Source organism: Chiloscyllium plagiosum, unplaced genomic scaffold (assembly GCF_037043375.1).
Source record: "Chiloscyllium plagiosum isolate Xiang-an unplaced genomic scaffold, Cpla_swu_hap1 HiC_scaffold_27, whole genome shotgun sequence".
NCBI lineage: Eukaryota > Metazoa > Chordata > Chondrichthyes > Orectolobiformes > Hemiscylliidae > Chiloscyllium > Chiloscyllium plagiosum.
In genome coordinates this window covers 42,448,574-42,475,836 of record NW_028270165.1, presented here as the reverse complement: position 1 = coordinate 42,475,836, position 27,263 = coordinate 42,448,574, and the positions used below count along the sequence as shown (strand labels likewise).

Below are 27,263 nucleotides of genomic sequence, written 5' to 3'. Positions count from 1 at the left end.
GAAGTGGATGTTTCTGGGGGAAGGCAAGTAAAATGATTTTAAGGCCAGTACAGAATAGTTAAAGGGTCATACAGCACAGAAACAGACCCTTCAGCCCAACTAGTCCATGCTGACTATATTCACAAACTAAACTAGTCCCACCTACCTGTGTTTGGCCCATATCCCCCTGAACCTTTCCTATTCATGTACTTATCCAAATGTCTTTTAAATGTTGTTACACAACCAGCATCCACTATTTCCTCTGGACATTTATTCCACACACAAACCACTCTGTTTACAAAAAAGGTGCTCCTCATCTCTTATTAAAATCTTTCTCCTCTCACCTTAATTTGCGGCCTAATCTTGAAATGACACATGCCGTTCACCTTATCTATGCCCCTCATGGTTTGGAAACCTCTATAAAGAGAACAAAGAACCCTACAGCACAGGAACAGGCCCTTCAGCCCTCCAAGGCTATGCTGATCGAGATTCTCTATCTAAACCTGCCGCCTATTTTCTAAGGATCTGTATCCCTTTGCTCCCTGCCGATTCATGTATCTGTCTAGATACATCTTAAATGACGCTATCGATCCCAGCCCTACTGACTCCACTGCATGAGGCACCCACCACCCTCTGCGTAAAGAACTTTCCATGTAGATCTCCCTCAAACCTTTCCCCTCTCTCTTTGAACTCGTGACTCCTAGTAATTAAGTCTTCCCCTATGGGGGAAAAAAAAATTCTTCCTATCCACCCCTGTCTACATGCCTCATGGTTTTATAGGCCTCAATCAAGACCCCTCCTCAACCTCCTTATTTCCAATGAAAATAATCCTAATCTACTCAACCTCTCCTCATAGTTAGCGCTCTCCATAACAGGCAACATCCTGGTGAACCTCCTCTGCACCCTCTCCAAAGCATCCACATCCTTTGGGAAATCTGGCGACCGGAATTGTACAGCAGTATTCCAAATGTGGCCGAACCAAAATCTTATATAACTTTAACATGACCTGCCAGCTCTTGTACTCAATACTCCGTCCGATGATGGAAAGCATGTTGTATGCTGCCTTAACCACTCTACTGACAGACATTGCCATCTTCAGAGAACAATAGATCTGAAAACCCAGATCTCTCTGTACATCAATTTCCCCCAGGACCTTCCCATTTAATGTATAGTTTGCTCTCGAATTGCACCTTCCAAAATGCATCACCTCGCATTTGTCTGGATTAAACTCAATTTCTCTTCCCAACTCTCCAATCTATATTCTACTGTATCATCTGACAGTCCCCTTCACTATCTGATATTCCATCAATCTGAGCGTCATCTGCAAACTTGCTAACGAGGCACCCGACACCTTCACCTTTCAACCTCCTGTGCTCCAGTGAAAAAAGTCCCAGCCTAACCTTCAATCGGTGTGAATTCTGTCTGGGTCCCAATGTCGAGTCAGCCTGACATTTTGGATAGAAAAGCTCTGCATTTAAATTACGTTCTTGAGAAAGTTACTGAAAACAGGTCCTGGGATTAACATACCAAAGAACAGAACCCCATTCTAAAAGATGGAAGATTTAATCTAAATTGTTTTATGTATCACATCTCCATGACACTGGACTCCATTGGCTATAAATTCTGTGATCATGATCTTATTCTCCACAATCACCTGATAAAAGAGCAGAACTCCAAAAGCTAGTGCTTTCATGTTATGGCAGTAGCGGGAGGTGTGGGCTGTATTCACTAGAAACAATGAAGCAGTTAGATACCACACATTTGAGGGGGAAGGGTGTATTACATGACCTCCCAACTCCTATACTGAATGCTCTGAGCAATGAAGGAAAGCAAACCAAACGCCTTCTTCACTATTCTATCCACCTGAAACTCCACTTTCAAGGAACTATGAACCTGCACTCCAAGGTCTCTTTATTCTGCAACATTCCCCTAACTGCATCAGTCCTGCCTGGATTGCTTGACCGAAATGCAAACCTCAGACTTCTCTAAATTAAACTCCAACTGACACTCCTCGGCTCATCAGCCGATCCCAAAAATTCTAATTTATAGTGAACTCTCTTTCCTCTATTATTCCCTAGAAGCGGAAAATCTCCATCCCACACTCTCTCCGTCCGTTTTCACTTTGTTGAAAGTGGAAGAATGGGATTGAGAAACTGATCAGCGATGATTGAATGGAATGAGCAGACCTGGTGGTCTAATTTCTGCTCCTATGTCTTGTGGTCTCTTGCTGTCCTGGACACCGAGAGAGAGAATTGGGACCAGCATTGATCCGATCATGACTGGATATGGATCTACCTGCATCTAGGTGGATGGGCTGGGACTTTTTCACTGGAGCATAGGAGGTGGAGATGTGACCTTATCAAGGTTTATAAAATCATGAGGGGAGAGATGAGGTGAATGACAGGTGTCCTTCCCCTAGGCTGGGGGTTTCAAGATGAGGGAGCAAATTTTGAATGTGAGAGGAGAAAGAGATTTTAAAAAGACTTGAAGGGCACAATATTTTTTATATACAGAGTGTGGTTCACGTGTGGACTGAATATCCAGAGGAAGTGGTGGGTGCAGGTACAGTTACAAGGTTTAAAAGACATTTGGATAATTACATGATTAGGAAATGTTCAGAAGGGTATGGGACAAAACACTGGCAGGTGGGACTGGTTTAGCTGGTGAACATAGTCAGCATGGACTAGTTGGACTGAAGGGTCTGTTTCTGTGTTGTATGGTTCTGTAACTCGGTTCTGTACTTGTCTCAAGACCATTTTCTTGCCTTCCCCTCTCACATAAAAATCAGATGAACTCAGCCTTGAATATATTCAATGACCTGAAAATGTGTTGCTGGAACAGCGCAGCAGGTCAGGCAGCATCCAGGGAACAGGAGAATCGACATTTCAGGCATAAGCCCTTCTTTAGGAATCAAACGTCAATTCTCCTGTTCCCTGGATGCTGCCTGACCTGCTGCGCTGTTCCAGCAACACATTTTCAGCTCTGATCTCCAGCATCGGCAGACCTCACTATCTCCTCGAATATTCAATGATCCCCCAACTCCAGGAAGACATCCCCGCTTCTGAACTTAATTCCTCTTGCTAATACACCACTTGCCTTGCTCATTGCCTGCTGCACCTGTCTGACAACTGGCACAGATGGACACTGATGCCCCCTGAACATCCACGTATCATTCTTGATGAAGGGCTTGCGCCCAAAACCTTGACTGTCCTACTGCTCGGATGCTGCTTGACCTACTGTGCTTTTCCAGCACCACACTTTTTGACTCTAATCTCCAGCATTTCCAGTCCTCACTTTCTCCACATCCCAATATATCACCATTTAAACAATATACCTTTCTACTTTTTTTCACAGCAAAGGCTGTAACTTTACGTTGGGGTACTGTATTTGCCAACTGTGGCCTTCTCTACATCGGGGAGCACGAGCATAAACTTGGGGAACGGTTCGCCGAGCATCGCAGCAAGGTCTGCAGAGGCCGACCGGACCTCCCAGTCACCACCCATTTTCATTCCCCTTCCCACTCCCTTTCTGACATGACCATTTTTGGCCCTATCCATTGCCACAACAAACTAAAGTGCAAATTGGAGGAACAACATCTCATCTTCCACCTGAGCAGTCCACAGCCCGAAGGACTCAACAGTGAGTTCTCCAATTTCAAATAACCTCCCTTCCGAGCCCCTGCCCCTCCACCTCCTTGCCACCAACTAGGTTCCTTCCTCACATTCACCAACCAGGTCGTACCCTCTACCTATTTACACCTATCCCCACTTCATCACCCTGCCCTCAGCATACCCTTGTTCTGCAGCTCTCCCTATACTCACCCCCAGTCCTGAACAAGGGTTACACCCGAAACGTCGACTTCTCCACCTCCTGATACTGCCTGGCTTGCTGCATTCTTCCAGACTCCTGCTTGTCTGATTTGCCAATTGAGACACAGGCATAGACTTAACTTTTCCAGAGTCTATCCCCTCGCTGGATTCATTCCCATTCCTTTCAGTTGCTCCAAGTCAACAATTGAACCCCAGAATGAAACGTAAATGGAAAAGGGGGTGAGAAAAGAGAGTACTGTACTCACAGATGTTGGACAGAGGAAGGAAGTTGCAGTCTGAGGTGAAGCTCAATCTTCATTCAGTGTGAGAGGAGGAGCAGGACCTTAAGAAGCTCATGGTCCACCTTCCGCATTCAGACAATAGGGGAGCTCCAATTGGCATGAGGACAACTCTCCTTCTGGTCCTCCAGTGCTCCTTATTTGTCCATCAAAAGTAGGTCTCGCCCCTTTTCTGCCGACAGTGAGGAACATGCCCAATGTTTTGGTGACACCGGCAAACATGTGCCCTGCTTGTTGACACTGAGGAGTGTACACAATATGCTCTGTAGCAATGCTGATGTTATTGACAAATTTTAAGTGTCCATATGCCTCAGAAAACAAAAAGGATTAGAGCCATAATTTGTTTTACACTATGTGCCTCGATATTTTATTGCTTTTGCATTTGTCTGGCTGCTCAATGTTTTTATGTCTTTTCCTCAGTGTTGGGGTGAAGTTCACAACTAGAGGGCATAGGTTTAGGGCGAGAGCAGAAAGATATAAAAGGTACCTAAGGGGCAACGTTTCCATGCAGAGGGTGGTGCGTGTATGGAATGAACTGCCAGAGGAAGTCGTGGAAGCCGGTATAATTACAGCATTTAAAAGGCATCTGGATGGGTCTATGAATAGGAAAGGTTTAGAGGGATATGAGCCAAGTGCTGACAAATGTGACTAGATTAATTTAGGATATTTGGCTGGCATGGACAGGTTGGACCAAATGGGTCTGTTTCCGTGCTGTACATCTCTATGACTCTAAATAATAAAAAGTATATTTTCCAAGTAACAAACTATACCCAGTTAAAAATCAAACACCAGGTTATAGTCCAACAGGTTTAATTGGAAGCACACTAGCTTTCGGAGCGATGCTACTTCATCAGCTGATTAAACCTGTTGGACTATAACCTGGTGTTGTGTGATTTTTAACTTTGTACATCCCTGTCCAACACTGGCATCTCCAAATCATAACTATACCCATATTAACAAGGTTTAGTACACCACACACTTGCATTCTCAACAGATCCTGCCCCTTCAATGCCTGAGGAACATATACATGCTGGTGCATAATCTCCTTCACTAGTATTTACACACTACCCTCAGCAATTGCACAAGTAACAGCAAAGGGCAAACAGCACAAGGATTAAACACACAGTGAGGGGCAAACAGCACAAGGATTAAACACACAGTGAGGGGGCAAACAGCACAAGGATTAAACACACACAGAGGGGGAAACAGCACAAGGATTAAACACACACAGAGGGGGAAACAGCACAAGGATTAAACACACACAGATTGGGAAACAGCACAAGGATTAAACACACACAGAGGGGGAAACAGCACAAGGATTAAACACACAGTGAGGGGGAAACAGCACAAGGATTAAACACACAGTGAGGGGGAAACAGCACAAGGATTAAACACACAGTGAGGGGGAAACAGCACAAGGATTAAACACACAGTGAGGGGGAAACAGCACAAGGATTAAACACACAGTGAGGGGGAAACAGCACAAGGATTAAACACACAGTGAGGGGGAAACAGCACAAGGATTAAACACACAGAGGGGTAAACAGCACAAGGATTAAACACACACAGTGGGGGAAACAGCACAAGGATTAAACACACACAGTGGGGGAAACAGCACAAGGATTAAACACACACAGAGGGGTAAACAGCACAAGGATTAAACACACAGTGAGGGGGAAACAGGACAAGGATTAAACACACAGTGAGGGGTAAACAGCACAAGGATTAAACACACAGAGGGGTAAACAGCACAAGGATTAAACACACAGTGAGGGGCAAACAGCACAAGGATTAAACACACAGTGAGGGGCAAACAGCACAAGGATTAAACACACAGTGAGGGGGAAACAGCACAAGGATTAAACACACAGTGAGGGGGAAACAGCACAAGGATTAAACACACAGTGAGGGGGAAACAGCACAAGGATTAAACACACACAGAGGGGGAAACAGCACAAGGATTAAACACACAGTGAGGGGGAAACAGCACAAGGATTAAACACACAGTGAGGGGGAAATAGCACAAGCGCCAGTAAAAGCAGATGGAAAGTGAGTGTAAAATGTCACTATGACAGGACAGGCCCCACATTCCTTCCCCTCCGTCCCCCCACAACCTGCCTCACCTTTCACCTCCCGGGCCCAGTACCTTCCAGGTGGCCCCATAGTTGACACAGGGGCCGCCCCACGACCAGTAGAACTCCACCACCCAGGCGGCCGACGAGTTCCCAAACAGGCCCTTAACCCCATCCGCCTCCAGAATGCTCACCGGCTCCTGCCTGCTGTACAGCCAGCCGGTGTGGCCGTGACACAGCAGCTGCACCAGGAAGGCGGCGGTGCCCAGTGACGGGTGTCTGCCCCGGGCCGCACGGCGCCATTTTCCTAACGGCCGCCCTCCCGCCGCTTCCCCGCTCGAGCGACTTCTCCTCCCAACCGCCTTCGCCCCGCGTGACGTCTGCACGGGGGGGGATGGGCGGGGCCGGGGGAGCCTCACCGTCACCAAGCAACAGCCACCTCGCGCTACAACTGCTCATTCACAAAAACAAACTCTCCTGTCTCGCTCTGCAGCTGCAGGGGGGACACTGCCACGTTTCCAGGAGCCCTGTCTACATTGGGAAAGCTCACGGCTCAATTTAAACAGATATTCCGACATCTAACGGAACGGCGTCATATCTAAAGGGGGCAATCTGCATTTTAAAGGGACATGGACATTTTAACGGGTATTTCTGCAAATAAAGAGGTTTAAATGGACGAGATTACATTTCAAAGGGATGTGGGCACATTCAAAGGGATATCATAATATGTAAAGTGATGCAGTTATATCTATACGAATCTACATTTCTAAGAGACGTTGCCCTATTTATAAGTAGAGACAATAGGTGTGAATTCTGTCTGTGTCCCAATGTTGAGTCAGACTGACATTTTTCTTAGAAAAGCTCTGCATTTAAATTACATTCTTGAGAAGCTAAGTTTTAGATTCGGGTGTAGGCTAGGGAGAATTGGCTGTGCTAAGTTATCCATAGTGACCAGGGATGTACAGGTTAGGGTGGCTTGGCCAAGGGAAATACGCAGTAAGTGGTTGGGTATGGGTGGGATACTGTTCAGAGGGCCAGATTGAAATAGATGGGCTGAATGGTCTGCTTCCACATTGTCGGAATTCGATGACCCTCCCCACCAAAGGAGCATTTTATCTGCATCTATCCTGTCAAGCCCCTTTCAGAATTCTACTGGTTTCAAGAAAGGTATACAGCACAGAACCAGACACTTCGGTCCAATTCGTCCATGCCGACCAGGATTCCAAACTAAACCAGTCCCACTTGCCTGCATTTGGCCCATATCCCTCTAAACCTTTCTATTCATGTACCCATCCAAATGCTGTTTCAATGTTGTCACTGTACCTGCATCTACCACATCCTCAGCAAGTTCATTCCACATGCAAATCACCCTCTTTCAAAATGTTGCCCCTCCGGTTCCTTTTAAATCTCTCTCCTCACATTTAAAAAAAATGCCCCCTAGCTTTGAGCACGCCGACGCTAATCAAGAGCCCTTTGTTATTCACCTTACCTCCAATCCTCATGATTTTATCAATCTCAATGAGGTCACCCCTCCAACTTCCTGTGCTCCAGTGAATAAAGTCCCAGCCTCTCCTTCTAACTCAAACCCTCCAGTCCTAACAACATCCTGGTAAATCTTTATTAAACCCTCTCTAATAGTATTCTTCCTATTACAGGGCCAACAGAACTGTACTGAGTACTCTGAAAGTGGCCTCACCAACATCCCTGTACAACCTCAACATGATGTCCCAACCCCTATACTCAATGGTGTGAACAATGAAGGCAATGTTGCGAAATGCCACCTTAACCACCCTGTCTAGCAGTGATGCAACTTCCAAAGAACTATGTACCTGAACACCATCCCCGCCCCCCCCCCCATGTCTGCCTGTTCTATAGCACGACTCATGGCCCGACCATTATTTGTACAACCCCTTGCTTTTATTAAGCCTCTCTCTCACACACATACTCTATCTCTCAGACAGACAGATACACACCCCTCAACACTCTATCACACTCACAGGCTCATACTCCATCACACTCTCACTTTCCCAAGCATGCACACACACACATGGACAAACTCAGATACACACACACTACTCTTTGGGGTGAAATTGTATTGGCAGAATTATATTTGCAGATACATTCAATTTTGTTCAAAAAGCACACAATCTTCAGGCAGTCAATGCATCTAATATTTTACAAATTCCGACTTTGGAAACAGAACCTGTCTGATTCAAGATTGGAATACCAACAGACTCAAATTTCACACCTTTAATTCATTGTCTGAGCGGAGATGTCTTTTTTTAAAAAAAACCTTAAGTCATCTCAAGAACATTGTTACATATTAATGAACCAAAGCCCGCACCCATTCTAAGAGATGAAGACTATCTAAGTTTATTCAATCTATTCTTTCAGTTGCATGACACTGATCTTTTGACATAAGTTCTGTGTCTTATGATGCTGTTCCATGAGGCTTTTGTGTTTGTGTAGATGAGGCAAGATGGAACAGATGAGGCGATGGAGAATTACAAATCACCTCGGAAGGATTTAAAGAGAGAGTTAAGAAGAGCAAAGAGAGGACACGAGCAGTCTTTAGCAAATAGAATAAAGGAGAACGCTCAAGCTTTCTATAGATATGTGAGGAATAAAAGGATGATTAGGGTAGGAATAGGGCCAGTCAGAGGCAGAAGTGAGAAGTTGAGCATGCACCCTGTAGAGTTTGGAGAGGTGCTAAATGAACATTTCTTATCGGAGTTAACTCAGGAAAAGAATGAGGTACGAGATATTAGACTCGAAAGGATCGAGGTTAGTTCCACACAGGTGTTATCAATTTGAGAAGGAGTGAAAGTAGACAAGTCCCCTGGGCTGGATGGGATTTATCTGAGGATTCTCTGGGAAGCTAGGGAGGAGATAGCAGAACCTTTGGCCTTGATCTTTGAGTCGTCATTGTCTACAGGTTTAGTACCAGAGGACTGGAGGATTGCAAATATTGTGCCCTTGTTCAAGTAGGGCAGCAGAGATGACCCAGGTAATTATAGACCAGTGAGCCTTACATCTATTGTGGAAGCATTGGAAAAGCAGAGGAGATTTACCAGGATATTGCCTGGTCTGGAGGGAAGGTCTTATGACGAAAGGCTGAGAGACTTGGGCCTTTTCTTATTGGAAAGAAGGCGGCTAAGGGGGGGATTTGATAGAGACATACAAGATGATCAGAGGATTAGATCGGGTAGACAGAGAAAGACGTTTTCCTAGGATGATCACGTCAGCGTGTACAAGGGGGCATAACTACAAATTGAGGGATGATAGCTTTAAGACAGATGTCAGAGACAAGTTCTTTACACAGAGTGGTAAGGGAGCGGAATGCCCTACCTGCTAAGGTAGTCAACTCAGCCACATTAGGGAGATTTAAACAATCCTTAGATAAGTGCATGGATGATTTTGGGATAGTGTAGGGGGACGAGAATAGTTCACAGGTCGACGCAACATTGAGGGCCGAAGGGCCTGTTCTGCGCTCGATTGTTCTATGTTCTTTGTTCTAAACTTAGTGCAGGAGGCTGAAAGAAATGAGCAGCTTTAAAACAAAAACTTCTTGGAGCTCAAAGCTTTCAATGAGAGTCTGAGCCCGGCGGTAAGTTCAGGTAACCTTTATTGTGACTCAACTTTGTTACAGCTTCAGATCCCCATGCAAAAAGGCAGAGAAAAAGTAGCTGCTTTTTAAACAGCTCAAGGTCAAAGTACATACATTTCCCCACCACCACCTCACATTCTTTACTATTGGTTAGCACCCAGTTGTCCCTTTGTAATTGGATCCTTGGTACAGCTGAAACCCAGAGGAAGTATTGCCTCACTCAACAATTTCAACCCATACTCTGTGTCCAAGTAAGTTTCTGCCCGCTCATTTGCCAGGAAGGGACAGTGTAGAGTCAACCAGACTGCTGTGGGTCTGGAGTCACGTGTAGGCCAGACCGGGTAAAGGATGCAACTTCTGGATCAGTGGTGCTGGAAGAGCACAGCAATTCAGGCAGCATCCGAGGACAGGCAAAATCGACGTTTCGGGCAAAAGCCCTTCATCAGGAATAAAGCCCGAAACGTCGATTTTGCCTGTCCTCGGATGCTGCCTGAATTGCTGTGCTCTTCCAGCACCACTGATCCAGAATCTGGTTTCCAGCATCTGCAGTCATTGTTTTTACCAAAGGATGCAACTTGGCCATCACTGTTTCAATTCCCCTACAGGTGAACTCGCTGGTGCCTCCGCAGGGCGGAGGAGCAGGTGTAAGCCTTCCTGCACTGACAGCAGGTGAACGGCCTCTCACCTGTGTGGACCCGCCGGGGGGTCAGCATGGTGGAGACCTGGGTAAAGCACTTCCCGCATTCTGGGCAGCTGAAGGGCCTCTCCCCTGTGTGAACCCGTTGGTGGGTCAGCAGGGCGGAGGAATTGCTGAAGGCCTTTCTGCACTTGGGGAAGCTGAAGGGCCTCTCCCTCGTGTGGACCTGCTGATGCCTCAGCAGGTTGGAGGAATTGCTGAAGGCCTTCCCGCACTCGGGGCAGGGGAACGGCCTCTTCCCGGCGTGGCTGCGCCGATGAGAGTCCAGGGAAGATGGGAAACAGAAGCTTTTCCCGCAGTTGTCACACTTCCATCCTTTCTCCAAAAGGTGGGATTCCTCGGGTTTCTCCATGGCCGACGCTTCAGTTACACGCAAACACACATACAGCCCCTCCCTGCCATCAATACCTCTTTCCAGGCCGTATAGCGGTTACACGCTCCACATTCAGTGCGCTGCAACAGTAGGGTCTCTCATCCAGTCCCACTGATGCTGAAAACATACTCAAACAGGAACCAAAAAGCTTTGCTCCTTCTCACAGAATCATAGTTGAAAATTGTTGCGGTCCGAATGGATTGTGTGACTGTCAGACATTGACGTCAAAGTGAGGACTGCAGATGCTGGAGAGTCAGTGTCGAAATGTGTGGCATTGGAAAATCACAGCAGGTCAGGCAGCATCTGAGGAACAGGAGAGTCAATGTTTCGGGCATAAGCCCTTCATCTGTTGATTTTGAATCGGACTTCAGATTTTCAAATACTCTGCAAAAAGGGATGACAAAAGTCATCACTATCAGTGCAGGGTAGAAATTCAGAACAAGCAATTCTACTTTCTGTGGAATATTCTTTTGTTGTTCCACAAAATTAAAAGCACCATCCCACTCTCTCTCCCCCTCTGTTCCCACTCCGCTCTAACTAATTTCCCTGAAGGTGCTGATTCAGGATCTTACAGGGGCAGAAAAAGTAAAAAACATCAAGACTGACATCTCTCTGAATTTTGGATACCTCCACCTGAAAGTTAATATCTTTCACAACACTGGGATCCTGCTGAGAGGTCTGATTTTGGGAAGCAAATAAAATGTGTGTCAATTCAGGGTGAACCTGCAATGCAGCTTCTTGAGGAAGGACCAGACACAAAATGGTTAATGATCCCGAGAAGGTGAGAGCAAAATGAGACATTAAGGCATTAACACCGACACACTTCAGTCAAACTCTTCTGCTCCCAGTCAGGGCAAAACATACTCTGAAAGTCCAGTCTTCGCAACCACAATTCTGCTTCCATTGAAGACAATTAGAGACACATAGCGCAGAAACAGACCTTTTGGCCCAATCAGCCCAGATATCCTTAATTAATCTAGTCACGTTTGCCATCACTTGGCCCCTATATGGGCCGGGTGCTGGCAGCTGGGACTATCTTGTCAACAAGGACAAGTTGGATCGAAGGGCCTGTCTCTGTGCTGTACATCTCTATGACTCCAGTCGCATTTGCCATCACTTGGCCCCGATCCACTGAACCCTTTGTATTCATACACCCATCCAGATGCCTTTTAACTGTTGGAATTCTCGCAGCCCCCACAACTTCCTCTGGCAGCTCATTCCATAAAAGCACCACCCTTTTCATGAAAACGTCGCCCCTGAGGTCTCTTTTACATTTCCCCACTGCCCTCAGCCTGAACCTATGACCCTCCAGTTCGGGACTTTGCCATCGCAAGGGAAAGACCTTGTCTATTTCCCCTATCCATACCCCTCATGATTTTATAAAAGTCTCAATCTCTGGCGCGATGGGGAAAACAGCGCCACCCTATCCTTCTGTCCCTCCTCACCCGGGTAATTAAGACACATACTGAGTTTGCGGAGTCTGCTCCCTCCCTGGATTCACTCCAGTTGCCACAAGTGAACAGATTCCCGCCACACACTCCCAGGATGAAGAATTGACGAGAGGGAGGGAGTTTCATGCAAACTGACAGGGCCACTTCCACGTTGTGACGCCTTCAATGGGTCAGGGGTGGGGTAGGGAATGGGAAAATGGGCGAGAGGAAGGGGTGGGGCGCGGCTAGTTATTTGCTCAAAGTAGTCTCCTGACTACTTTGCTTTAAATGATTTGACACACGAGTTACTTTGCCCCAACAATACTAATAGTTACATCGAAGGGAGAGAGAATTCATCAAGTAGGGCACTATCAGAATCCTGGGAGAGCCCTATTTCTGGTAAATTGTGGGTTGGCTTTCAATTGACTGAATGCTTTCTTGTTCTGGAAGATGTAAAAGAGGCGTGAAAGCTTCAGCAGAAGTCCAGCAAAGCTGAGAACAAACCGACATCTTACTCTGTGGGAACAGGGAGATCAGAGGACAGAGAAACCAGGCCCTGAAACCCGAGCTGACACCAGACTACCGTGTGATCAGTGCTTTGATTAGCAGTGCCAACCCTCTACCTTTACCAAGCTTCCCATTAGACAACACCCTCAATATACAGAATCTAATCCTTGCCCTCCTAAAGCCATGTGTCTGTAAGGAGTCTCAGACCATAATTATTCACTTCAATGTGTGCAGTCAATTCATTCAATTTTGTTACAATGCGGCACACATTCAGACTCACCGTTTCAATGTTTGTGATCTTTAGAATCCAGTTTTGATTGCTGGTACATTTACTCTCCTTGTCCCTTTCTCTAATGTTCATTTCCCACATCACCTCACTGCTCACCGGCCTTGATTTGAATTGGCCATGCTAAATTGCCTATATTGATGACGGATGTGCAGGTTAGGTGGGTTAGCCATGGGAAATGCAGAGTTACACAGTTACATAGTAATAGAAGCAGGAGAAGGCCATTTGGCCCATCCAGCCTGCTCCACCATTCATTAAGATCATGGCTGATCTATCCATTGTCTCAGCTCCTCCTCCCTGTATTGTCCCAACTACCCTTAATTCCCCTACCATTGCAAAAACCCATCCAACTGTGTCTTGAATATACTTAATGAAGCTGCCTCTACTGCTCCCTTGGGCAGAGAATTCCATAGATTCACTACACTCCAGGAAAATTAGTTCCTCCTCAACTCTGTCCTAAATTTACTCCCCCTAATCTTGAGCCTGGTTTCATTCACCAGTAGAAATGACTCATTAAGTAGAGTTTCATCCTCACAGTGCAATGAATTCCCACTTTGCACCAAAATCTCGGATTTACTCACTCACTCAGTTGCTGTCTCACAAATGCAAGATTTCATTGTAACTTCTTCTGCTCCCATTAAGGGCAAACATCTTTGAAAGCTCCTCTTAAACTCCAGCCTTCACAATCACACTTCTGCTTTCACCAAAGATGATTAGAGTCATACAGCACAGAATCAGACCCTTTGTCCATTCACACATCATTCCTGATGAAGTGCTCGGGACCGAAATGTCGACTCTCATGGTCCTCAGATGCTGCCTGACCTACTGCCTTTTTCTAGCACCACACTTTGCCTCTGATCTCCAGCATCTGCAGTTCTCACTTTCTCCACATCCCAATATATCACCATTTAAATAATACACTGTCTTTCTGCTTTTTTTCCATAGCAAAGGCTATAACTTCACATTGTGGGACTGCATTTGCCACGTGTTTGCAAATTGTGGTCTTCTCTACTTCGGGGAGACTGAGCGTAAACTTGGGGAATAGTTTGGCGAGCATCACAGCTGGGTCCTCAGAGGCTGACCAGACCTCCCAGTCACCACCCATTTTAATTCTCCTTCCCACTCCCTTTCTGACAAGAACATCTTAGCCTTCCTCTATTGCCACAACGAACCAAACCGCAAATTAGGGAACAACATCCCATCTTCTGCCCAGGCAGCCTACAACCTGCAGAACCCAACATCGAGTTCTCCAATTTCAAATAACCTCACTTTCCATCCCCCGACTCCCTTCTCAGCCCCGTGCCCCTCACCACCACTCCTTCCTGCCACCAACCTGATTTCTTCCACCCACTGACTAATCAGGCCGTACCCTCTCCCTATCTTCACCTATCCCCACTTTAGCCCCAGCCCTATCCCCAGTCCTGAAGAAGGGTTACACCCGAAACATCGACTTCTTCAATTCCTGATGCCGCCTGGTTTGCTGTGTCCTTCCAGCCTCCTGCCTGTCTATTTTGCCAATTGAGACACAGACCTGGACCACGTTTCCAGAGTCTGTTCCCTCCCTGGGTTCACCCCCTTTCCTTTCAGTTGCTGTAAGTCAACAATTGGACTCCGGAAAGAAATAGAAATGGAAAAGGAGGCGAGAAAAAAATGTGCCGTACTCACAAATCTCAGACAGAGGAAGGAGTTTGCAGTCTGGGTGAAGCTCAATGTTGATTCAGAAAGAGAGGAGCAAGAGTAGCAGCTTCAGAAACTCATGGTCCAACTTCCGCATCCAGACAATGGGGTGGCTCTGATCAGCAGGAGGGCCAATTTCGTTCCGGTCCTCCACGGTTCCCTATTGGGCCATCAAAAGAAGGTCGCGTGCCTTTTTTTTTTGCGGAGAGCAATGAGCATGTCCAGAGTTTTGCTGACACCGGTGGGCATGTGCACTGCGTTGCTGACACCGGATAACATGCACAGTATGTTCACTGGGGATGCTGGTGTTTCTTGGAGAACGTGAGGACTGCAGATGCTGGAGACCAGAGTTGAAAAGTGTGGTGCTGGAAAAAGACAGCAGGCCAGGCAGCATCCGAGGAGCAGGAGAATCGACGTTTCGGGCATAAGATTCCTGAAGAAGGGCTTATGCCCGAAACGTCGATTCTCCTGCTCCTCGGATGCTGCCTGGCCTGCTGTGTTTTTCCAGCACTACACTTTTCAATGCTGGTGTTTCTGTCAGATGTTAAGAGTCCAAATGCCAGAGGAAAAAAGGGGTAGAGCCACAATTTGTTTTTCCCTGTGATTCGACATTGTATTACTTTTGCATTCTGTCTGGCTGCTCAACTTTGGTATGTCTTTTCCCCAGGTTTACCCCGAGTCCAGAAGTGGAGGCCATGGGTTTAGGGTGAGAGGGGGAAGATTTCTGAGGGGCAACCTTTTTGCACAGACGCTGGTGCGTGTCAGCCAGATGAAGTGGTGGAGGCTAGTACAATGATAATATTTAAAATGCATCTGGATGGGGATATGAATAGGACAGATTCAGAGGGAGAAGGGGTTAAATACTGGCAAATGGGTCACTAGATTAATTTAGGATATCTGGTAAGCATAGACTGAAGGGTATGTTTCTGTGCTCTGTGACGCTATTTCTAGATAGTTGGAACCAACTTCACAAGACTAGGACTAGGCCATTCACCCCTTACAGTCAAGATCAGAGTGGTGCTGGAAATGCACAGCAGGTCAGGCAGCATCCAAGGAGCAGGAACATCAACGTTTCAGGCAAAGACCTCAAATGCTGCCTGACCGGCTGTGCTTTTCCAGCACCACTCTAATCTTGACTCTAATCTCCAGCATCCGCAGTGCTCACCTTCGCCCATTCACCCCTTCCAGCCTGTCCTGAGCAGTGGAGAAAGTGAGGTCTGCAGATGCTGGAGATCAGAGCTGAAAATGTGTTGCTGGAAAAGCGCAGCAGGTCAGGCAGCATCCAGGGAACAGGAGAATCGACGTTTCGGGCATAAGCCCTTCTTCAGGAAAGATTCTTTTTTCCTCTCCTGAGCAGTGGCCTGACTGCGCTTATTTCAGTGAAAGTTTCAGAAAGATTTCAGCAGCTCTTTTAAAAAACTTGAACGTGCTTTCTGACTTTAATGATGTTTCTGAATATATCATTTTAGGTATTCTCAATTTTGAGGATCAGCCATTTCTCACCCCTCCCGACTCCCAGGTAGAGTCATTACTATCCATTATCTCTCTCTCTCTCTCTCTCTCTGTCCTTTGAAGGGTTTGATACAGTGGTCAAAGATGGTTCGAGGCTCGAGAAAGGACGGGTGTGGTGGGGGCTGGGGAGAAAAGAGACCGAATGGATGGGGGACAGAGAGAGAGAAAATGGACAGGGGGGCAAAGGGTGGGGGTAGAGAGAGACTAGGGGGTACAGAGAGAGAGAATGAGTGGGGTTGATAGAGAAATTGGGCGGGGGAGAGAGAGTGGGCGTGACGGAGAAGTGGGAGATGGCACAGGGCAGGGAGACACTAGGCACACGGATACACAAGATGATCACTGAGCAGGGTGATACTAGGCACACTGACACACAAGATGGCCGCCGGATCACAATATGGAGAGAAACAGCAGAGTTTATACAGACACTGCCTGGGGCCACCAGAATACCAGCACAATGGACTCACAACCCAGGTGATTAGTTTAAGGCGGGTGGGGGAGATAATACACACGAGTAATGAACACTGCCCGCCGAAGTGTCTGGGTCCGGCCAACACCTCTTATAGGAGTGCTAACAGCTTGATACAGACTCAATATCAAATGCTAATAGCCAGGGCTGCAGGAATCCCCCTTCTCAGGAAGAGCAATTAGCGCCCATTACTTCAACAATGGATTTCCACGCAGACATTGAAATGGACAATAGATTAGATTAGATTAGATTAGATTAGATTACTTACAGTGTGGAAACAGGCCCTTCGGCCCAACAAGTCCACACCGCCCCGCCGAAGCGCAACCCACCCATACCCTTACATTTACCCCTTACCTAACACTACGGGCAATTTAGCATGGCCAATTCACCTAACCTACACATCTTTTGGACTGTGGGAGGAAACCGGAGCACCCGGAGGAAACCCACGCAGACACGGGGAGAACGTGCAAACTCCACACAGTCAGTCGTCTGAGGCGGGAATTGAACCCGGGTCTCTGACGCTGTGAGGCAGCAGTGCTAACCACTGTGCCACCGTGCCGCCCAGCACTGAGCGGTGCTGGGCGGCACACACAAAGCTCCGAGTAGTTGGACCGTTCCGTATCACCTGTCCTTCGTGGAGAAGTTTGTGAAGAAAAACACCTTTGACCACAAGTCCATCAGGAAGTGGTCAGCACGTAGTGTCCTTGAAACCCTTTGGGAAAAGGAGAGGGCGAATTCTATCGAGCGGTTCCCTGAGCAGACTGTCAAAGCCATTTGGCAGAATGCCTCATCGCCAGAACTTTCCAACAAGCACCAAGACATGGCTTGGCTGGTGGTGAGAAGGGCTCTGCCTGAGAGATCCTTTATGCACGCCCAGACTCTCAGCTGCACCACACGCTGCCCTCGAAGCGGCTGCGGGGTGGGGGGGGGGGGGGGGGGGACGAGACTGTCACACACCTCCTTCTGGAATGTGCCTACGCAGAAGAAGTCTGGAGAGGAATGCAGTGGTGTTTGTCGAGGTTCGTCCCAAGCAGCACTGTGACGCGGGATTCCGTGCTCTACGGCCTGTTCCCAGGGACACACACCGAGACGAACATCAACTGTGCCTGGAGGATCATCAACTCGGTGAAGGACGCTCTCTGGGCGGTCCGAAACCTGATCTTCCAGCTGAAGGAGTTGACCCCGACTGAGTGTTGCAGACTGGCTGCCAAGGCGCTGCTGCCAAGGCGCGGTGGGGAAAGACCACCGTGTAACACCTGCCTGCCTAAAGAAGAACAGGAGGCCCACACAGTCATTTGGACTCTGCTGATACCTCAGCTAAAAATGTAATCGTACAGACCTGTAAATAGGAATGATTACTCTGTTTTCGGAATGCAAACAAATGGAATGTTTACATATATATGGCATGTCCAGTTGTACAGATCACCAAAGTATTTTATGAACAAAGTATATTTTTGAAATAAAAAAAATTCTGTTCTTAACAGGGCACCCACTCAATAGGTGGGTTCTGCTGAAGCCACAGCTAAATACTAAGAGACTGGATGGTTAATAAAGGGAACTGTAAATAGGATAACTGTAAATTCGATTAATTCAATCTGTTCTTTGTAATGTGAAGACATGCAATGTATATATCTATGAACGACATGACAAATTGTACAAGTACCAAAGATTTATTTCTATGAATAAAGTATATTTTTAAATTTAAAAAAAGTCTTTCTCTCCCCGGAGCCCCGGTCTTTCCTTGTGCAATAAACTCTGTCATTGAACCCCAATTCTGACTCCGAGCCTGGTGTATTTCAGGGGAGAGAGAATGGGTAGGGTGGCAGATGGTGGGGGGAGCGAGAGAGAGAGAATGGATGGTGGGGGCTGGAAGAATGGACATGGGTCAGAGGGTGGGATGAGAGAGAACAGATGGGTGTAGAAGGTGGAGAGATGGACTGGACAGGGGCTGAGGAATGAAACGATAGGGGTACAGAGGGTTGCGTGAGAGAGAATGGACAGGGTGTTTGGAGTATAGAGGGAGAATGGGCAAGAACCTGGGGATGGAGAGAGAATGGACAAGGGGCGCTGTGGCTGGTGGTGGGAATGGACAGGGGGAACTCTGGGTGGTGGGAGGAAAGAACGGGGGTGCTGTTTATGGCGGGGGCTAATGGACAGGGGGCGCTGTGTGTGGCCAAGATCAAAAAGGTTGATGACAGTCAACACTTATCAGATTGTTTCCCGAACAGAAAAACTTGCACTGGAGACTCCCAGAAGAGGGGTGTTGCATCTGTATTCCTTCAATTAGTTTTGAAATATTGTTGTGTATCTGAATTGTTCAGGGATACCTGGTACATAGAGAGATGGTTTTGGTTGTTGGAGGTCAGTCATCTCAGTTCCAGAACGTCTCTGCAGGAATTCATAGGGTAGTGTCTTCTTCGGCTCAACCATCTTCATCAATGACCGTCCTCCATCATAAGGTCAGAGGTGGAGATATTCGCCAATAATTGCACAATGTTCAGCACGATTCACAACTCCTCACAAACTGAAGCAGTTCAGTTTGAAATGCAACAAGATCTTAACAATATCCAATGGGCTCAGGAGTGGCAAGTAACATGTATGCCATGCCAATGCCAAACAATGACTCATCCCCAAAAGAGAGAATCTGACAACTGCCCCGTGATATTCAACAGTGTTACTGTCACTAAACACCCCACTATCAACATCCTTGGGGTTTACCATTGACCAGAAACTCAACTAGACTAATCACAGACACAATGGCAACAAGAGCAGGCAACAGGTCAGGCATACTGTGACTCCCCAAACCTTGCCCATCTTCTACAAATCACAAGTCTGCAGTGTAATGGAATACTCTCCCACCAGCTTGGATGGGTGCAGCTTCAACAACATTCAAAAAGCTTGATACCATCCAGGACAAAGTCGCCTGCTTGATTGGCACCATCTCCACATACATCCACTCCCTCTGCCCCACTGTTCAGAAGCAGGAGTGTGTACGATCTACAAGACACAACACAGAAATTCACCAAAGATCCTTAGAAAATACCTTCCAAACCAACAACCACTTCCTCTAGAACGACCAGGGCAACAGATACTTGGGAACACAACTCTTGCAAGTACCCCTCCAAGCCACTCACCATCTTGACTTGGAAATATATTGCTGTTCCTTCAGTGTTGCTGGGTCTAAATCCTGGAATACCCTCCGAAAGGACATTATAGGTCACCGTACAGCGTGTGGACCACAGCAGTTGAAGAAGGCAGTTCACCATCACCTTCTCAAGGGGAACTAAATGCTGGCCAGCCAGCAATGCTCATGTACCACGAGTAACTTTTAATAAATGATTGAAACGGAGGATTGGAAACTGCAAACTAAAAAAAACAACCTTTAGGTGGAACAGACGTCGGGCTTTGATTCGGTCCTTATTTGAGGACAGATAAGAGTGTTATACTGACACTGAACTGGAAATAGAGAGTTAAACACCTGTAGTGTTTCACTCAGTGTATCAATCGAAAATCGATTAAAGATTAGCTCTTGCCGTGTTCGTCATTAACACATAAAAAAGGACGGTTAAGAAGGCATATGGGACTCTTGATTTCATCTCTTTAATGGCTGTTGCAGTACCCACAATCCTATGCGATCCAGACACCACTCTATGGGCCGTGAGCAGTGTTCATAGTGCGCATGTGTGAGCTTGGAATGGGGCCCCGCCCCTCGTCGTTCAGATGAAGGGGAGACCAATCTTTTGGAAATCCTGGAGGACCAGAAGGGGCCTGGTCCTCCTGCCAATCAGAGTCCCCCCCCGCCATTGTTTGAATGCGGAAGTTCGACCATGAGCTTCTGAAGTTGTTGTTGCTCCTCTCTCTCTGAATGAAGATTGAGCTTCAGCCCAGACTGGAACTTCCTTCCTCTGTTTTATATCTGGGAGTACCGCACTCTCTTTTCTCGCCCTCTTTCCCATTTCTTTTCTCATCCTTGGGTTCAGCTGTTGGTTTGTAGGAGCTGAGGGAAAAAGAAAGTCAATCAAGTTGAAGGGACAGACTCTGGAAAAGGTTGGTTTCGATCTGTGTCTATTAATGTTTGACAGGCTTTGTTTCCTGAGCTTGACACATTTACTTGTCTGGCAAAAAAGGATGGCGTCTTGATCCATGTTGGGGATGGAAGTGGATGATGCTGTGGGTGACTTACTCGTAGTAGACCAATAATTATTAGATAAGTAATCATGACACACAAGCCTTGGGTTATTGACTGTCTATTTGGGAGCTCACAAGTCACTCTGACGAGTAACAGAGAGTTGTATATAGGTTACAATCATTTAACAATTAACAAACTGTTAATTGCAGGAATTTGAGCAACCTAAGTCACTTTGCCCAGCGACACAGTGTCTGGATAGTGTTGGTTAGTAGCTGATAAGTGTACAATAGGTCCTTGCAAAGAGAAGGATATTCCCACGCAAGGAAAGAATTTGTTTATCAGGTAGCAATACAGCTGCAAGGCTCAGTGTCTCTGTTAAGTCAGGGAATTAAAGGTAGTTGGGACAATGCAGGGAAGAGGAGCTTAGACAATGGATGCATCAGCCCTGATCTTAATGTAGGCTGGAAGGGCCAAATGGCCTACTCCTGCTTCTATTACTATGAAATATAACCCTGCATTTCCCATGGTTAACCCACTTAACCTGCATATCCCTGGGCACTATGGGCAATTTAGCATGGCCAATCCAAATCAAGGCCGGTGAGTAATGTAGTGATGTGGAAAATGAACATCAGAACAACAGAAAGGGACAAGGAGAGGAAATGTATCAGCAATCGAAACTGGATACTAATGTCACAAAAACTGAAATGATACATGGTGAGTCTGAACATGTGCCACATTGTAACAAAAGTGAATGAATTAACTGCACTCATTGAAATGAATAATTATGATCTGAGACTCCTTACAGACACATGGCTTCAGGATGGCAAGGATTGGATCCTGAATATTGAGGGGGGGAGTCAGATGGGAAGCTAGGTAAAGGCAGAGGGTTGGCACTGCTCACCAAAGCACTGAGCACACGGTAGTCTGGTGTCAGCTCGGGTTTCACGGCCTGATTTCTCTGTCCTCTGATCTCCCTGTTCCCACTGAGTAAGATGTTGGTCTGTTCTCAGCTTTGCTGGACTTCTGCTGAAGCTTTCACGCCTCTTTTACAGCTTCCAGAACAAGAAAACATTCAGAGCTGAAAATGTGTTGCTGGAACAGCACAGCAGGTCAGGCAGCATCCAGGGAACAGGAGAATCAACGTTTCGGGCATAAGCCCTTCTTCAATAAAACATTCAGTCAATCGAAAGCCAACCCACAATCTCAGCCTGTCAACCATCCAGACGCAGAGTGTAGTCACAGCAGGGAATCAAACAAGAAAAATGAAACAAAATCAGAAATAAATAAAGGCTTAATGTTTGTTCATTAGGAAGTAAACCAGAAATAGGGCTCTCCCAGGATTCTGATAGTGCCCGACTTGAGGAATTCTCTCTACATTCGATGTAACTATTAGTACTGTTGGGACAAAGTAACTCGTGTGCCAAATCGTTTAAAGCAAGGTAGTCAGGAGAGGAGACCTTGAGCAATTAACTAGCTTTATTCGTTGCCATTGGGGAATACCTCTTAGTTCAAAATAAAGTCCGACGTATTCCAATAAAATATAGAATGTTACAAGTTTTATGGTAAAACACAAGCCCCACTCTCCAATAATAATGCAACTGAGGGGCAGTCGTAAGGTTCACATACATTGTCCAGACCTACGTTTCTTAATTTCTACAAAACTGAATGTTATCTTATACTGCAGGTTCAGCTCAGCTCGAATTACCACTAAGGGACAGAGAGAACCAATCCATCATTCTCTGAAGCAGCACAGTCTAATGGCCTGAGGAGCAGAGACAGCCTGCAGCTGCAAGGTCAGGCTATCAAAACAGAATTCCTTAGCCAGGGCTCAGACAGCATTATGTGAACAGGCTACATTTTACTGCAAACATTGCTTTGTGACAAAATGGCTTCCATGCAGTTTTGTCAATTTTGATCACATTCTCCCACAATCCCTCCTTTTTTATTAAAAAGAGGAGATTGGGGGTGTCAGCAAAAGGGGGATTATACCCAGATCCAGGGGTCGGTGCTTGGAGATCGGACTGATAGTCCTCGGGTTCAGTAAGGACAGGGGCAGAAGGCTCCAGGGATTGGGAATCATCATCAGGGGTTTTATCAGGAATGGAAAATCTCGGTATCTGGGAGATCGCTGGAGGGGAGGGCCACAACAGTGAACTGAGCCGAGCACAGGATTGTCTGCAGGGTGACTTTAATTTCCAATCGAGCAGTTCCAAAGGCAGGGGGAAAGAAAGCTGCAAGTTACTCAAACTCCATAAGGGCTCGCTTGGTACGAGTTCGGGACGGATGGGGATATGGGCACATACCTAGCAGCTAGAGTGGTTGACCTTCTGTGCATAAAAAAAGTATTAAACTGTAATTCCTGTTTACAAGAGGTTATCCGGCCCAATCAAACATATTTAGTGAAAGAAAGATAAGAAAGAGTGCAGTGAAAGGCAGAATGATTAGGCTGAGCCATTCACGGATGAAGGCTGAAGATGTGTCTCTGACGGGGTCTTCTGGTGTTCCTCCAGGAGGTGGCGCTCGTTTGCATTGTGTTGTGTGTGTCCATGCGGCCTCCCCTTGACCCTGACTGCTGACCGGGTAACCCAGCAGGACGAGGAACGGGCCTTTCCATCTCAGCTCCAATATGTCCCGGTCCTAATGCTGAGGCTTGGCGTACCCATGAATGTCAACTCTGAAGAGTTTTGGTTAACTGATGCAAATATTTCCCACTTGACCAACACTAGAGTGTCAGCTGTTTCAGCCATTGGGATGGTTTTGATTCATCTACTAAATACATCTACTCATATTAGACAATATTCATAACAATGTACGCGAGGTGATTCTATAAAAGCAAGTTGTAGACAGGGAAAAAGGCCGACCAGGCAAGGAGGTGGTTAACAAACACACTCTCTCTGGATCAATGATGCTGGAAGAGCACAGCAGTTCAGGCAGCATCCGAGGAGCAGCAGCAAAATCGACGTTTCGGGCAAAAGCCCTTCATCAGGAATAAAGCTCTCTATGTCTGCCTGCCTGCGGCTCTCTTTTTTCTCTCTCTCTCTCTGCCTGCCTGCGCCGCCCTCTCTCTATCTGCCTGCCTGCACCTCTCTCTCTCTCTCTGCCTGCCTGCACCTCTCTCTGCCTGCCTGCACCTCTCTCTCTCTCTCTGCCCGCTTATGCCCCCCTCTGCCTGTGCGCCTCTCTCTCTGTAACACTCTTCAACTTTCTACATGTCTCAGTTAATAGTTGTCCAATGTGTCCTGTGTGCCAAATTCATTCAAGTCTGGACGTCCTGAAGCGAGCAATTATACTTCAGATTTCTACTCGCCAATTAAAACTAATGTTAGGCACTCGAACAGATTGGTGGCATCCTGAAGCATGCCACGGACCTCAGTGTGGGTCCAGGGCTTATCAAATAGGGTTTCACCTCTCGTAATCCTGGGGTAAGCAAATTCATTATTACTAACTTTGTAAACACAAGTGCTCTCAGCAACATTACGTCCAGACCTTGTTGAGTTCTCTCACTAGTATCTTGTGGCTGAGTAGGAAGAATTGTATCAACATTTCTAACAGCACTTTTGTCCCTGGCCAGCTTTCCCCTTTATTTTGGACCCAACAAAAGCAGCAACCACCCTCTATATTTCATCTCTCAAAGGATATCAGCCGGTGACCTGGCAGGACCCGGGTATCTCCTGCCTGACTCGCCAACTGTGGGGGATGGACATAAAGCCCCATGTCAGGAAAGAATTTGTTTATCAGGAAGCAGTACAGCTGCAAGGCCAACCATTTCCGCTGAGCCTGGGAAACACAAACTTTAGCAAGCAGACACTAAGATGAGATTCAAAATGGTTTCCAGGCTTTAATATGTGACAAAATGGCTGACCCAAATCTAACAATTCTCCCACATCATCGCAGGGAATAAAACAAGAAAAATGAGACAAAATGAGAAATAAATAGGGGATCGTGCTTAATGTTTGTTCATTACGAAGTAAACAAGAAATAGCAGTCTCCCAGGACTCGAATGGTGCCCTACTTGAGAAATTCTGTCCAACAAGTTTAATTGGAAGCAGTAGCTTTCGGAGTGCAGCTCCTTCATCAGGGGATTGTGGAATATAAAATTGTAAGACACAGAATTTATAGCAACAGTTTATAGTGTGATGTAACTGAAACTATATATTGAAAAAGACCCGGATTGTTTGTTAAGTCTCTCATCTTTTCGAATGACCATGATAGTTTCAGTTCTTTCAAATGTAAATCACAAAACCTTTTAAAATAGTTAAATCCTCAAGTGAACTTTACCAATTGGTGTCGCGTCAGCCCAGATAATGTACTGAAGGTGTGAGTTCCCCTGTGTGAGACTGTCTGTGCCACAATGGTTAAACCGATTTACAGAATCTTACATGGATTCATGCAGTTTTTGAGCAAAGTAAGACATAATTCTGCAAGTACGAATTCACCCAACAAACTTGTGCGTATGTGTGTGTGTGTGTGGGGGGGGGGGGGGGGGGGGGAGGTGAGGTAGATGTATATTTGCAGATACATTCTATGTGCATTTTTTTAAGGAACTGCAGGCAGTCAATACATGTAATAGTTTGTAAATTCGACTTTGGAAACAGGACCAGTCTGACTCAAGATTAGGATACAGGCAGACTCTGACCTCACATCTTTAATGCATTGTCTGAGCTGAGATGTGAGCTTTTGCTATAAAACCTTGTTATCTCGAGAAGGTGACAACAAGAAATTCTGGGATTTACATTGCAATGAGACCTGCAACCGATTTGAAAAGGTGGAAGACTTAACAATCCTGGTTTGTTCAATATACCATTTCAGTGGCAGGACACTGGAATGTTTTGCTCTAAATTGTGTCTGAGGATCTTATCCTCCACAACCACCTGATGAAGAGGCAGCACTCCAAAAGTTACTGCTTCCAAAGAAGCTTGTTGGACTACAACCTGGAGTTATGTGATTCTAGAATCTGGTTTCTAGTATCTGCAGTCCTTGTTTTTACCTAGTTGATTTTAACCCTACAGTGAATCCTCTTGCAAGGATGCCTGCCTTGAAGAAGTTTTCCTCCTCTCTCTACAAGAATCTCAAGGAATCCCTCTCCCACTGCAACTCCCAGGTCATTTCCTCTGCCCTGAAGCTCTTCAATCATGTCCTGAAACAGACTCGCTACCACAGCCACATTTGCTTCCTCAGTGCCGCCTCCGTAACCAACTCATCCTACACGGACTCCGGACCACCTTTAAGCAAGCAGAGTTCGGATCCGAACAGGCCACTCCACCCTCCTGTGTGACCTATCACCTTCATTCCCACCCCCATTCACCCATTGTACTCTTTGCTACCTTCCCCCACCCTCCTCTCTGACCTATCCCCTCCATCCCCACCCCCATTCACCTATTGTACTCTATGCTACTTTCTCCTCACCCCCACCCTCCTCTCATTTATCTCTCCACCCTGCAGGCTCTATTCCTGATAAAGGGCTTTTGCCCGAAACGTCGATTTTCCTGCTCCTCGGATGCTGCCTGAACTGCTGTGCTTTTCCAGCACCAGTCTAATCAAAAGTGGATTTGCCATGTTGAATTACCCATAGTGCCCAGGGATGTGCAGGTTAGGGTGGATTGGCCATGCTGAAATACCCATCGTGCCCAGGAATGTGCAGGTTAGGGTGGATTGGCCGTGCTAAATTACCCATGGTGCCTAGGGATGTACAGGTGAGGGTGGATTGGCCATGCTAAATTACCCATAGTCCCCAGGGATGTGCAGGTTAGGGTGGATTGGCCATGCTAAATTACCCATAGTGCCCAGGGATGTGCAGGTGAGGGTGGATTGGCCATGCTAAATTACCCATAATGCCCAGGGATGTGCAGGTTAGGGTGGATTGGCTATGCTTTATTCCTGATGTTGGGCTTTTGCCCGAAACGTCGATTTTGCTGCTCCTCGGATGCTGCCTGAACTGCTGTGTTCTTCCAGCACCACTAATCCAAAATCTGCTTTCCAGCATCTGCAGTCATTGTTTTTACCCATGCTAAATTAGGCATAATATGCAGGTAAGGTGCATGACTCAGGGAGAAATGAAGAGCAATGGGGGCAGGGGAATAGGTGTGGGTGGGTGACCCTTGGGAGGGTCGGTGAGGCCGAGTGGCCTGCTTCCACACTGTGGGGATTCTCTGAAGGGAGGGGTTTTTGGAAAGTGTGTTCTCCCCCCCGCCCGCGGCAGGGGCAGCGCATGCGCAGTGCGGCGTCCCGCTGTTGGTTTCGTTCCGCCCCTCGGTCCTTTATGACGTCACAACGCGGAAGTGACCCTGTCAGTTTCAAAGTGAATCTCCCGCCCTCAGGACGACTCTTCATCCTGGGTTGGAGACAGAGATGGGAGGAGGGGAAATTGGTCACTTGTAGCAACTGGAGTGAATGCAGGGAGGGCGCAGACTCTGCAAACTC

General features: G+C 46.8%; 1 protein-coding gene and 1 long non-coding RNA gene across 2 annotated transcripts in view; one reads left to right on the top strand and one right to left on the bottom strand.

Moving 5' to 3' along the window:
- LOC148143775 (uncharacterized) overlaps positions 1-6,477 on the bottom strand; it is a 29,752-nt gene extending 23,275 nt beyond the window's left edge. Inside the window, exon 1 of the long non-coding RNA XR_015751315.1 lies at positions 6,211-6,477. This is a non-coding gene — a long non-coding RNA (uncharacterized LOC148143775). The remainder of the gene's footprint in view (positions 1-6,210) is intronic.
- LOC148143774 (uncharacterized) overlaps positions 1-27,263 on the top strand; it is a 167,576-nt gene that overhangs the window by 131,470 nt on the left and 8,843 nt on the right. The gene's annotated exons all lie outside the window — the stretch shown is intronic.